The 14,253-nt window shown below is 36.9% G+C and overlaps 1 long non-coding RNA gene across 1 annotated transcript; it reads left to right on the forward strand.

Moving 5' to 3' along the window:
* The first annotated feature begins 3,417 nt into the window (after window positions 1-3,417).
* On the forward strand, window positions 3,418-9,371 carry LOC109436454 (uncharacterized). Its single transcript, XR_002136113.2, has 3 exons — window positions 3,418-4,072; window positions 7,990-8,229; window positions 8,904-9,371. It is a non-coding gene; the product is annotated as an uncharacterized LOC109436454 (long non-coding RNA).
* The last annotated feature ends 4,882 nt before the right edge of the window (window positions 9,372-14,253 follow it).

Genomic DNA, 14,253 nt, shown 5'->3' on the forward strand with positions numbered 1-14,253 from the left:
GTTCTATGTGGTTATGCTATATCCTCAGCATGAAATCACCATTTCTTTCGTGAATGAATATTGCCAACTAGGTCCAAGTGTCTGTCAGGGAAGCAACACCGCACAGCTTCTCGGTTTTAGTTATTCCCTCATTCAAGCACTTTTTTTTTTTTTTTTAATAAGAAGGAAGGTTTTATTTATTTATTTTTTTACAATTTTTAATAAAGGAAGGTTTTATTTTTACCAATAATCTGGGAATGTGGAGTTCAAGCTGTTATCCTATCTCTAACCCTCCACACCTCTGGTTATTCCAGCCACATCCTCCACGTGTGGGGGATGGGTAACACGGAGCCTCTAACAGCCGGTATAAGGAAACAGGTGCAGGGAAACATCATCACCCGGAGATACTTATTGTGCTTTGGAAAGTACAGTCATGTGCCACTTAACAACTGGGCACGTGCTGAGAAATGCGTTGTTTGGCAATTTCGTCACTGTGTGACCATCACTGAGTGCAGTTCCATACACCTGGCCGGTATTGCCTACTACTGTAACTGGATGTGCTATGCTTCTATATAACTGCAGCACAGTAGGTCTGTTTACACCAGCGTCACCACAAACACGAGTCATGTGTTGCTCTACAACATTAAGACGGCTATGATGTCACTAGGCGATGGGAATTTTTCAGCTCCATCATAACCTTATGGGACCACCATCAGACATGAAGTCCAAAGCGTCATTATGTGGCACATGACTGTATAGTCAAGGGTGACGGGTTAGTGTCTCAGGACTACTATAATGAAGTACCACAGACGGGGTGGCCTCAAAAACCAGAAATTTACTTTCTCACACTCTAGAGGCTAGATGTCTAAGAGAAAGGTGTCAGCAAGAGTGATCCCTTCTGAGACCTCTCTCCTTGGCCTGTAGACAGATGCCTCCTCCTTGTAAGACCCATGCCAGCTTGGCCTTCCTTCTGTGTATATCTGTGTCCTAATCTTCTCTCATTATAAGTCACAGTGGGTTAGGGCTCACCCATATGGCCTAATTTTACCTTAATTGTTTCTTCAAAGTCACATATTTGTCTGTCCAAACAGTCACATTATAAAATACTGGGAGTTAGGACTTTAACATAGGAATTTGGGAGCAAGCAATTTCACCCACAATACTCAATCTTCTGCCCCCCACCAAATTCATGTTCTTCTTGTATGCAGAATACATTTACCCTACTCCAACAGCCTTAGAAGTCAACCTATTCTAGTATCAACTCGAAGTTCAAAATCTTATCTAAATATAATTCCAATCAGATAGGAGTGAGACTCGAGGTATATAATTCATCCTGAGTCGAAATTCCTATCCCGCTGTGAACCAGAAGATAACCAGAAAACAAGTTATCTTCTTTTGAAATACAATCATGGGACTGGCATAGGATAGTCATTCACATTCCACAAGGGAGAAATAAGAAAGAAGGAAGAAGTCACGAATTTCAAGCAGGTCTGAAAAATAGTGGAGGAAACTCCATTAGATTTTAAGACTCAAGAATAACCTTTGGTGTGGTGCTCTGTCCTCCAGGCCCAATCTGGTGGCAACCCTACCTTTCAGGCCCACGAGGGCAGTGGCCTGCTGGGCAGACCACGTGGTTTGGGGAGAAAAGCACTAGACTAAAGAGATACTAGATGTGGCTCTATTCAATAACCAGCTCTGTGACCTTGAACATGACATTCAATGTCTTATCACCATGGTTTCTTCATCTGTAAAATGAGATAGCTACCATCTCTAAGGCTCATTTTTATCTCTAAAATTATTTAGAGAACATTAGCTTTCTTTTTTACTACTTCTTTCCCCCAAAGAGGATAGATGGTCAATAATTCTAAAATAGAAAAGTGCAATATTCAGGGCACATTTATCTGTCTACAGAGATTACTAACATGATTTTCACAACATGTTGAAGAAGTGGCAATTTTTCAGTATTTCTAATCCAGCAGTAAATCACTAAAACTTGAAACTAAATTTGAAAACAGGCTTAATACAATAAAATGCAGACTCTTAGGTTTTGATCCAAAACTGCGAAGTTTAGGTGCCTATTTACAGACCTGGCAAGTATGATAGCTCCAATTGCCATTGTGGAGAAGCACTCTACGTAACTGAATCCCTTCCTGCAAGTCTGGGGAAAATTATATTTCCAATGACACTTGGCACATCCTTCAGCAACTAATTGCCTACTCATTCAGCAATTTTCCAGTTCTCCAGTTAAAATCCCCAATCTTTTGCCTTCAATGCAGGCAAGAAGTGTTTCCAGCAGGGAAATTAGAAAAAAAAGGAGAGGAGTTAAAATGACAGTGATTCATGCCATTAGAAAAATGTGACTCAGCAGGAGGTAAAACTAAATTCTAAGAACCCAGAGGTTAGCAAGTCTCCCAGGCTCAGTGCGTCACTGTGCTGTGATCTCATTGGGGAGCAAATCATGCCAGTGAATTAATTAGAATTGTCATTACTTACTAATATTAAAAGAACGTCAAGAAAGCCCCTTCAGCAATCCAAATCTCTAAATAGTTTAGATTCCCTTTCATTCCAAGTATTCCATTAGGTAGAATCCAAGCCATAAGCTAATATTGGTCACTCATAAAGCTGAGTAGGGGGGTATGGTCATTTGCACGTGGGCGATGATTGTGCACATTGTAGGAGATCCATAGGTGACTGGGATTATTGACTATTAGAGACAAGAAGAAACTTAGGAGTCATCTAATCCAATACCGTCACGTAACGGATGAGTCTCAGGTATAGGAAGTGAAGTTCCTTGCCCAGGTTGCCCAGAAGACATAGGAAGGCTTCTCCCACTACATTCAACGTTCTCCCAACTGAAGTGACTCTCTCACTATACCACAAAATACAAAAGATTTTGTTTTTTGGGGTGTTTGTTTAGTGTCTGTTTTTTTTCTTTTTTTCATAGTGAAGAAATACATCAGACAGTTCTTCATCTCTACAGAAGCCAGAGGAAGTGAAGTGAAGTTTTCAGCCAAAGTGTGGTTAATTTAAGAACACACACATACACCACACACACACACACACACACACACACTACTGAATATCTGGACATGCTTTACAAAAAGGATGGGCCAGTTTTCAGGTCTGGAAAAAAAGAAAAAGAAAAAAAACACCTTTCATTTTGCTGCAATGATTACAGACAACATAAGTAGGTAAGGGGGGGAAAGTTACATTTGGAATTAACAAATCAGAGCCTGAATTTGCTTGTGTCCCATTTTGTATTCTTGAACAGTATCAGAGTTGTTTTAGGGGTTAAATGGCTGACATTCCAAGTGCTTACATAGATGCCTGGCAACCTGGCAGGCATATAACTCTTTCCCACACAAGTGTCTATTGTGCTTCTGGGAAGACTGTGGAGTTGGTACAGTCCTCCCTCCAAGTCCTCTGTGCCAGTGCGGCTGGACGAGTGGCATGGCACAATTAGGGGAAGCTGACCGATGGATGGAGCCTAGAGAAGGGAGCCACCACCTTGCCACAAGTTTTGAGGAATTGGTTTCAGATTTAGTGCCTGTGGAACCAGATGAAAGAGCTGAGGACCTGATAACAGATACTCATACTGAGAGCGTGGCTAGAGGTAGCAGACAATGAAAGCACACCTCAGTAGAAGCCCTCTTAGAGTGGCTGACATGAAGGAACAAGAAGCAGAGGAATAAATGGGCCTTAGGATAAAGGAATCACACCACCAACTCAATGAGTAGACAAATGAAGGGATCCCCCAACCTCTGCACATGTCAGGAATATCACCTCTATAACGAGGAACTGGAAGGATGAGAAACGCTGGCAACCTGCTCCTTCCAGGGAGATACCACCGCCCTTGACTTGGGAGAACAGTAGTTCTGTGTCCTTGACCGCAAATGCACAAAGTGAAACTTCTATCTGAGGTGCAGGGGATGGGAGGAGAAAGTGAGTCATGGCTCAAGCGCCAAAGATGCTTGCTGTTCTTACTGCGAGTTAGTAGATGTTCTTGAATAAATGTCTGTTCACTTGCTATACAGCCTTAGGACAATTTTCAGAGAATTATTGGTTATTTTCTCCCGTTATGCTTGTTTTGCTGGTGAGTAGTTCCGTGGAGCTTCCTATGCCACAATTCCAAACATTTCTATTTCTTTTTGAGTAAACATTGATGGCTGTCTTTCAAGGGATTTATCTAATTGATGAAGGTATTGACATGAGGTTGCTTATATTTCTTTATTATCCTTTTATTATCTTTTAATATCTGTAGATGCTGTAGTCATATCACCTTTCTCATTTCTATTTTGATAATATGTGTTTTCTTTATATCTAGTCTCTCTAAAGGATTATAACTTTTTATGATTTTTCTCAAATATCTGGCTTTTAATGATTTTATATGTTTATCTGTTTTGTATATTATTGATTTCTGTTCTGATCTTTATTCCTACATTTCTTCTGTGCACTTTGGATTTCATTCGTTCTTTTTCTAGTTTCTTAAGTTTTGAGCAGAGATTATTGACTTGAGAACTTTCTTCTTTTATAATTTAGTTTGCTCAGTACTACTAATTCTACTCTAAAATCTGCTTTAGTGGAATCCCATATATTTTGATATGCTGTATTTTCATTTAATTCAGTTAAAGACACTTTCTAATTTTTCTTTTGATCTCTTTCAATCCTTGCATTATTTAGAAGTATGCTATTTATTTTCCAAATATTTTGGAATTGTTCAACAAAACCCTTTCAATTATTAATTTCTTATTTAATTCATTTGAATTAAAAAATTACTTTATAATACTTCAGTCGTTTCAAATTGTTGTGTGGTCCTGAATACATTTTAGTTTGGAAAATGTTCTATGTGCACTTGAAACTAATGTTTGTGTTTTTCTGTTGCTCGGTGGAGTGTCCTATAAATGTCAATTAGGTTAAGTTGGTTCATGGTTTTGTTTAAGTCCTTTGCATCCTTGACTGATTTTCTATATACTTGTTCTATCAATTATTGAGAGACAGTTTAGAAATCTCCAACTATAATTACGGATTTATTTGATTTTGCCTCATACATTTAGAATCTCTGTTATTAGGTGCATATATATTTAAGATTATTATGTCCTCTTAATGAATTGAACCCTTTATCATTATGAAATTATCTTTTTTATCCCTGATAATATTCTTTCCTTTGAAATCTACTTCATTTAATTTTACCCTATCCACTTCAATGTTCTCTTTTTCAGTGATAGCGTGGTATCTCTTTTCCTTCTTTTTACTTTTAACCTCTTTGTGTTTATATTCGAAGTGTGTTCTTCTTAGCAGCACATTTTACTCCAGTTGGACAACCTCTGCCCCTTAATTGGAGTGTTTGGACTATTTACATTTAATGTGAGTAGTAATATGGTCAGATTTAAGTGTATCATCTTCCCATTTGGTTTTTATTTATCTTATCTGCTCTGTGCTCCCTTTTTGCTCTTTCTTTTGCCTTCTTTTGGATAATTTTAGTATTTTAAAAATCCTATTTTAACTCTCTTATTGGCTTATAAGCTCTATTTGTTTATTTTAGTATTTGCTTCAGGGTTTATAATATACATTTTTAACTTATTACAGGCTACTTTCAAGAAGTATTACACCACTTCCCATATAGTAAAATAAACTTAGAATGGGTTGCTCTCTCCCTTCCAGACCTTTATGCTATTTTTGTCATATATTTTATTTATACTTATGTTGCACACTTCATAATACAATGTTATTATTTTTGTTTAAATAGTCAATTACCTTTGCACAATATTTAAATGGTAATGAAAATCATATATAATTACCTGTGCAATTAATATTTCCATTTTTCTTTATTTCTTTGTATAGACTCAAGTTTTCATCTGGTATAATTGCTTCTGCCTGAAAGAATTCCTTTATAATTTCTTGTAGTGTTGGTCTGCTAATGATGAATTCTTTAATCTCTTTTATATTTGAAAAAAAAATTTTGCCTTCATTTATTAAAGATTTTTTTTCTGGATAGAGAATTCTAGATTGACAGCTTTTTCTTTCAGTATTTTCAAGATGTCACTTCACTGACTTACTTAAATTGTTTCTGACAAGAAATCATTCATCTTTATCTTTGTTTCTTTATGCATAGTGTACAGGGTTTTCTCTGCCTGCTTTTTCATTTTTTTAATTATTATTGGTTTCAGGTGTACAAAACAATGTAATAGACATTTATACCTCTCACAAAGTGATAATCCCCCTCCCCCAATCTACCACCCCTCTGACATCACATACAGCTATTACATTTCTACTGTCTCTATTCCTTATGCTGTACTCCACTTCTTGCAAATATATATATACACACACACACATATACATATGTATGTATACACATATTTATATATATATACACACACACATATGTATATATAATTATATTTGACATTCATTATTGTTCAGCTTCAGCTCCAGGTGTACACTGCAGTGATCAGGCTTCTCCACCATCCCTGAAGTGGTCTCCCGAATAAGACAAGTGTCCATTGGATACCCTACAAAATGTTTACATTATTGATTATATTCCCCAAACTGACTTTTGTATCCCTGTGGCAATCTTGTGGTTACCGATCATGCTTTCTAATCCCATCACCTTCTCCGTCATCCCCCATCCCCTCATCTACCAACCCTCAGTTTTTTCTCTGTATCTCTGAGACAGTCTCTTATTAGTTTGTTCATTTATTCTCTTCTTTAGAGTCCACATATAAGTGAGATCATATGGTATTTTTCTCTGTCTGACTTATTTCACTTAGTATAATGTTCTCTAGGTCCATCCATATCATTGCAAATGGTAAGATTTCATTCTTCTTTATGGCTGCGTAATACTCTATTTATAAATGTACCAGTTTCTTGATCCAGTCTTCTACCGATGGGCATTTTGGTTGTTTCCATGTCTTGGCTATTGTGAATAGTGCTGCAATAAACATAGGGGTGCATACATTTTTTCAAATTAGTGTTTTGGATTTCTCTGGATAGATACCTAGGAGTGGAATTGCTGGGTCATAAGGTAATTCCATTTCCAATTTTTTGAGATCCCTCCATACTGATTTCCATAGTGTCTCTGTCTGCTTTTTTTTTTTTATCTCTCGTTTTGAGCAATTTGATTATGACATGCATTGCTGTAGTTTTCTTCATGTTTCTTTTGCTTGGGGTTTGTTTAGAAACTTGGAGCTATGGGTTTAAATTTTTCATCAAATTTGGAAAACATTCAGCCCCGATTACTTTGAATAACATTTTCTATTTCTCTCCTTTCCTTCAGAGACTTAATTACATACACAGGTTGTTTAATGATATCCCACAGCTTATTTATGCTCTTTTCATTTAAGCTTTTTCTTTGTTTAATTTTCATAGCTTCTATTGCTTTGTCTTGAAGCTTAATAATCTTTTCTTCTGCAATGTCTAATCTGCCATTATTCACATCCATGTATTTTTTTCTCTCGCATATTTTAACTTTCATCTCTAGAGGTTTTATTTAGATTTTTAAAAATAATTCCATATCACCATTTAACATTTTGAACATACAGAATTCAATTATAATAATATTTTTAATGTCCTTATCTGCTAATTCTCCACATCTGTGTCAGTTTGGGCTGGTTTCAATTGACTATTTTTTTTTTAATCTTTATGAGTCATAGTTCCCTGTCTCTTTGTTTACGTGCTAATCTTTGATTAAATTCCAGATATTGTGAATTTTGCCTTGTTGGATATTTTTGTATTTCTATAAAGATTCTTGAGTTTTGTTTTAGGATGCAATTAAGCATTTGGGAAATGGTTTGATCTTAATCTTGGTATTAAGATTTTCTAGGCAGGACTAGAACATCATTTCATCTAGTGATAATTATTTCCCACTACTGAGTCAAAACCCTTTTGGGTATTGTATGCAATTCTCAATTATAAAGTTTTCTAGTCTGGCCATTGGATACAGGCACTTTTTCAGGTCAAGTATAAGTACCCCGTACTGTTCCTTCTAATTCTTTTGAATTTTCTTTCCTACAGGTCAAATATTTTCCTTCTCATGTGCTGCTCTGTCCTCTGCTGAACACTGAAGTGGGACCCTTTGGAGATCTCCAATGTTCTCTTTCCATGATGTTTTCTTTCATCCAGTACACTGTTCTACAAACACAGGCTGTCTTGTTCTACCTGGACTTTCAGTTCTGTGTCCTCAATTAAAAGATGTCAATATGTTTTACCTGGTCTATCCTCTTTGTTCTGGGAGTTGGATGCTGTCTCAAGACAGTAAGCGTGGACAATTATAGGGCTCACCTCCTCTGTTTCCCATCTCTTTGCCATTTGGGATCACTGTCCCTCATTAATGATGTCCAATGTCTTAAAGCTACTATTTCATATGTAGTCTGTTTTTGTCTCTTGGTTGTTTCAACCAGGAAGATAAATCCAGTCCCTGTTATTTCATTTTGGTTGTTATTTCACTTTGGTTGGAAGTGGAAGTCTGGAGGACATACTTTTTAAACTTACAGGAAATGGAATGAAATTTTAAATATCATCTGGTATCTTTCAAAAGGAAATTAAATAAAATAAAACTATGTAAAAATAGAAGATGAGACTGAGATGATAAGCAAACTGACAATGTTTAAAAAGTCAGAGAAAAGAATACCATAACTTTTTAAAAATAAACATTGTTTTGAAGAACAATATTAGGTTTACAAATAAATTACCAAGAGAGTACAAGGAGTCCCACATACCCCACACCAGTTTTCTCTAGTATTAACATGTAACATTAGTATGGTATATTTACCACAATTAATGCATCGAATCGATACATTATTAATACATCATTATTAACTAAAGCCCATAATTTACTTGGATTTCCTTAGGCTTTAATTAATGTCCATTTTCTGTTTCAGGATCCCACCTAGGATACCATGACAGTTTTATTTGTCATGTCTCCTTAGGTTACTCTTGGCCATGAGAGTTTCTAGGATGTTCCTTGTCTTTGATGACTTTGACAGTTTTAAGTACTGGTCAAGTATTTTACAGAAGGTTCCTCATGATTATACCAGGGTTATGTGTTTTGGGGGAGGCAAAACACAGAACTAGAATGCCATTTTCATCACATCACATCAAGAGAACATACTACCACATGATTTATGACTGCTGATACTGACTTTGTTCATCTGGCTGAGGTTGTGCGTATCAGACTTCTCTACTGCAAAGTTACGTTCTCCTCCATCCATATCTATATTCTTTGGAAGGAAGTCACTATGCAGAGCCCCCCACTCAAGGAGTAGGTATTTATGGTCCACATCCTTGAAGACAGAGTATCTGCATAAATTATTTGGAATTCTTCTGCATGGGTGATTTGCCTATTCTTCCACATTTATTTGTTCAATCATTTATTTCTATCAGGATGGACACACATATTTTGCACTTTGGGTTATAATCCAATACTAATATATAATATATAGGTATATACAAAGAGTGCCAAAAAGAAGTATACTCATTTTAAGAAAGGAAAAAACTGTATTAAAATTGTAATACTCTATATACCGATAACAAAAGATGAATACAAGTCATGTGTATACTTTTTTTTTGGGTACCCGGCCCAGGGTGTGTGTGTGTGTGTGTGTATGTGTGTGTGTGTGTGTTTTGCTTTGGTCATTGGAACGTTTTCCAGTTGGCTCCTGTGTTGCTTTGGAATTCCCCCGTCATTGCTGATTCTAGCACTGCATTACATTCTGACACTTATGAGACGTTTCCTTTATGTTTTCTTCCACAGTCTAAGAATCAACTATTTCTTCAGGGAGACCTGGTTCCTTTGATAGGGAAAAGGCATTAGAAACTAACATATATGGGTGCTAGGTATTGTCATTGCCACTGGGATGTCATTGCTTCTAGTGCTCCTAGCTGACAGAGCAAGAAAATAGGTGTGTGTACCCTGACCGGGGTATACAAGTTCAGACAATTAAGTTCATGAACTCATCCTAGACTAAGTGCTACACATCTCATTGTTGAACATCACTATGGTCACCTTCAAGGTACTCCCCTTGGGAAGCTATGCACTTATGCCAGTGCCTAGTCCACCCTTCAAAGCAATCTTGGAACCCTTTTTCTGGAATGGCTATCAGAGCTGTCATCGTATTATGCTTGATGTCCTGAATATCATCAAAATGTCTTCCTTTCAATATTTCCTTTATCTTCAGGTAGAGAAAGAAGTCATTGGGGGCCAGATCAGGTGAGTAGAGAGGGTGTTCCAATACAGTTATTTGTTTACTGGCTAAAAACTCCCTCACAGACAGTGCTATGTGAGCTGGTGCATTGTCGTGATGCAAGAGCCACGAATTGTTGGTAAAAAGTCCAGGTCATCTAACTTTTTCACGGAGGCTTTTCAGCGCTTCCAAATAGTAAACTTGGCTAACTGTTTGCTCAGTTGGTACAAATTCATAATGAATAATCCCTCTGATATCAAAAAAAGGTTAGCAACATTGTTGCAACAAGTTTGCAAACTTGATTGTCAGACCTTCATATGGACACATTAACTGTAAACATTTTCTCATGTAACCATCTATATTGGTATTAAGCTAAACGTGAGTCCATACCAATGTCTCTAAATCTAATCCATTACCAAATGGATCATTCCAGCATCCTTCCCTTTTTTTTCATTTATAGCCTCTCACTCTAACAGTGAGAACCTGGCTCAAGGGAAACAACTTTATCAACTAGAGTACAGTGCTTATGGGCAGTTACTTTTGCTCTTAGTCTAACAGACTCCAATTATTTTCATAGGTGTCTTTTTCCCCATCACCTTCATTGAGGTTGTCTTATATGTTTATTGTACAATTAGATTGTTTTGTCACATTCTACATTCCATCCTAGATTCCCTGACTTCCTGAATGATAAATTTTAAATGACTTTAGATGCTGACAATAACAGAATCAACACTGCATCAAATAGGATAAATAAAGAAGCTTGAGAAATTTTCTCAGAAGAAAATGCCAAAAACATGAAAATGATCAGAAAAGGAAAGCATTTCCCAAAATAGTTAAGCTCAAGTAAATCCACACAACCAAGAAAATTTCAAAAACAGTAATAGTAGAAAGTTTTTCTACAATACACTGAAACATATTTTTAAAGTTATAATAATTTTAATAACATGGTAAAGATACAGGAATAGACTAAATGTTCCATAGAACAAAAAACAGAGTCTAGAAGCCAACCTAAAAATATTTTGGAATTTAACATAGTATGAAGGTAGCATCTGAAATCAGGCTCCTCTGATACTCTCTCAGTGTCTAATCTCCCATGCCAATCTTTCATCACACAATTGTATTGTTCAAATGTAGTCATTGTTATAATTAACACTTCTTTAGAGACTGTCATGGTATAAACTGGCTTTAGCCATACAGACTGGTTTGGCTGACGTTAAATGTCTAACTCTTCTACATAATTGGTTCCCAAAAGGGTGACCAACCATCCATATCACTATGCCCAAAGCAGCTCAGCAAACCCATTTCTGGTTAAAGGAACAGTCATAGGGAAGAGAATTTGGTGTGATGGAGGGTTCAGACAATAGAAATTCACAAGCCTCAAGTGAAAGGAAATGTTTGAGATAAACCTCAACTAGAAAGCCTGGGGTGGAGGAAGGACTGTTCCCAGTGAAAGGGATCTAATCTTGGTCTGTAGCATCAAGGCTCTGGTACAACTTACTGAAGTTCAAGATCAGACTTAAGAAGAGCTAGACTGCCGATCAGGAAACCAAGGCAGATACCCAAGCATATAAAGTAAATCAACCAGGCACTGAATGCTGAAAGGAGGGAGGAAAACTATTTCTGCTGTCTCAGACTGGTGCAGGGCCTGAGGCTGTCTAAATGCTTTAGAGTATTAAAACTTCTTCACTGTCAAGGCTGTAGGTTGCAGGTATTATGGAAATAACTTGGAAATGGGTTGAATGAAGAAATATTGATAAATGAAGGAAGGGGATAGACATATGAAGAGAAATAAAAAGAAGCTGCAGAGAATGAATCTTGTGATTTTCTCAGCAGATGAGTTCATAACATACCTTTACCATTTCTGTAACTCATTCTGAGCTGGGTCTGGGTGAGATACTTGGATCAACTATCATCTCATATGGAAAGTGAATATGTCTCCTACGGCAGTGTCTCAAAGCAGGAACTCTGTACCCCAGGGTGGTTTGTTCTACACTATTTCCTCATATTCCTGAAGCTGGTAATGATGCCCATGACAGCCTCCTTTTTTCTGGGTCACTACTTTCCCATTTCTTTTCCTCCACCCTGTTCTGGAGTTCAGGAAGGTGCTGAAAGGAGGAACCTTGACAAAATCAAACTTTAAAGATTCATAATTTAGCCTTCGGCCAAGCTTGCTGTTTTCACGTGAGAGCCAAGATTAAACCTAAATTAGACTAAAGCCATCTTCTGAAGCTGAAAAAAATGTTAGAATCACGACCAGAGTACAATTCTAGAAAATACAAATTCTCTTTGCTGTCACATTTATGTTGATGTTTCATGTTCACGTAGTGTGTGTGTGTGTGTGTGTGTGTGTGTGTGTGTCTGCACGCAAGAATACTACTATATATAAGAGTAAGACTAAAGACACTAATTTGTTCTATAATGGCTGCCTCCTTCATTCTTTAATATGAATTCCCAGACCAAGCCATCTTTGATGCCTTCTACACAGCCGTCTCCCTCTGGTTCTTCACTTTCAAGGAAGGACCCTAAAGTTTACTCATGATATGAATAATGTCTACCTTCTAAAAGAAAACTAACATTTACAGACCACCAACAATACATTATTTCATCCAACTCTAAAAATCAACAAGACTACTATTGTTAATTTAAAATTAATTTGTTTATCTCACAGTTATTAAGTGGCAGAAACAATATTTAAGTATAAGGGTGTGTACGCTCAATACCCAAGTTCTTTCTACAACTTCTCATGCTAAAATGTAGAGCTCTTTTTCAGCTATAGAGGGAACAGCACGTGCCTTACAAATAACACAGAAAACACGAGTCAAAGACAACCAATTCAGAACAGTTAACTTTCTCCACTACCACTTTGTTTACACATGCTAAGAGGAAACCGGAAAAGAAAAAAGAAAAAGATTTCTTCAACAACATATTAGCTCAAATCTAATTCATCCTTATCCATTTTTAGAAGTTGGCAGGGGCTGGAGGGAAAAAGGGGGTATTATTCCACGAATATGGAATCTTCAGATAGATGAAAATTAATTAAAACATTAACTCTTGACACATATTTTAGCAACCACAATTTTTAAAAGCACATCAAAATCACTGAGAAATGTGACCATTTGGAAATTACCTAGCTTAGAATTCAGTAAAATCAAAGAATCAGAATTTTCTAAAGTGTACAGACCTCTAGAAATTATGTTAGCTAATAATTTGCAAATTCATGGAACTCTTAGGATTCTATGGAAATCTTCCAGAACCTTGGAAGGAGCGACAGGAAAAGCAGTGTCAGGAAATCAGTGGAAATGGGTCGGTTCCCAAAAAAGATTTTTTGGGGAAAAAAAGAAAAAACGGTTGCTCTTAAAAAGGTTTGAAAACACTTGAGGCAGAGACTTCTATCTGTATACCCCATCTTTCCATTCCCTTTGCTCATCAGAAGAATTCTAATCTTACTTGAAATGGCAGTGTACCCAGCTCAAAAGACTACATTTCCCAACCTCCCTCACAGAGATTAATTATGGCCAGTGAGATGTCAGCAGAAATATTACATGAGACTTCTGGGAAGGCTTCTTAAAAGCCAGGGCTACCCTTTTGTTCCCCTTGCTTCTTCTACTCTGGCTTTGAATACGCAGCATGGCTGCAGTTCCATCCCTAAGCTTGAACTCTGGGGACCTGGAATATAGTCATGTATTCAGAATGAAGCAACTCAAAGTGAGGAGCTTCAGTCCAGGATGACAGTATGAAGCCACCATAACACATCAGTCCCAGACTGCCTGTCTCCAGATCTATTTTAAGAGTGAAAAAATAAAATTCTGTCTGCTCAAGGCGGTATTCATTCCTGTCAGTCACAAGCAAATGCAATTCCTACTGATAAACCACACTTAACATATAAAGAATCAGAAAGTCCTAAAAATTGCCTTAGAAGAGTCAGTTCTAAAGAAGTTGAACATTCATCCACTTTTCTTTTTGGGATCCCAGTTTGAGTAATTTCCAAGCCATCTGAGTGTTCTTAGTGAAGAAGTTGTGACCATGTACTAAAACACATGCTCATAATTCAAAGCAAATTTTATAACAAGCACCGGGAATTTTTACAAGCATTTCT

The sequence above is a fragment of the Rhinolophus sinicus genome, linkage group LG07 (assembly GCF_036562045.2).
Source record: "Rhinolophus sinicus isolate RSC01 linkage group LG07, ASM3656204v1, whole genome shotgun sequence".
Lineage (NCBI taxonomy): Eukaryota > Metazoa > Chordata > Mammalia > Chiroptera > Rhinolophidae > Rhinolophus > Rhinolophus sinicus.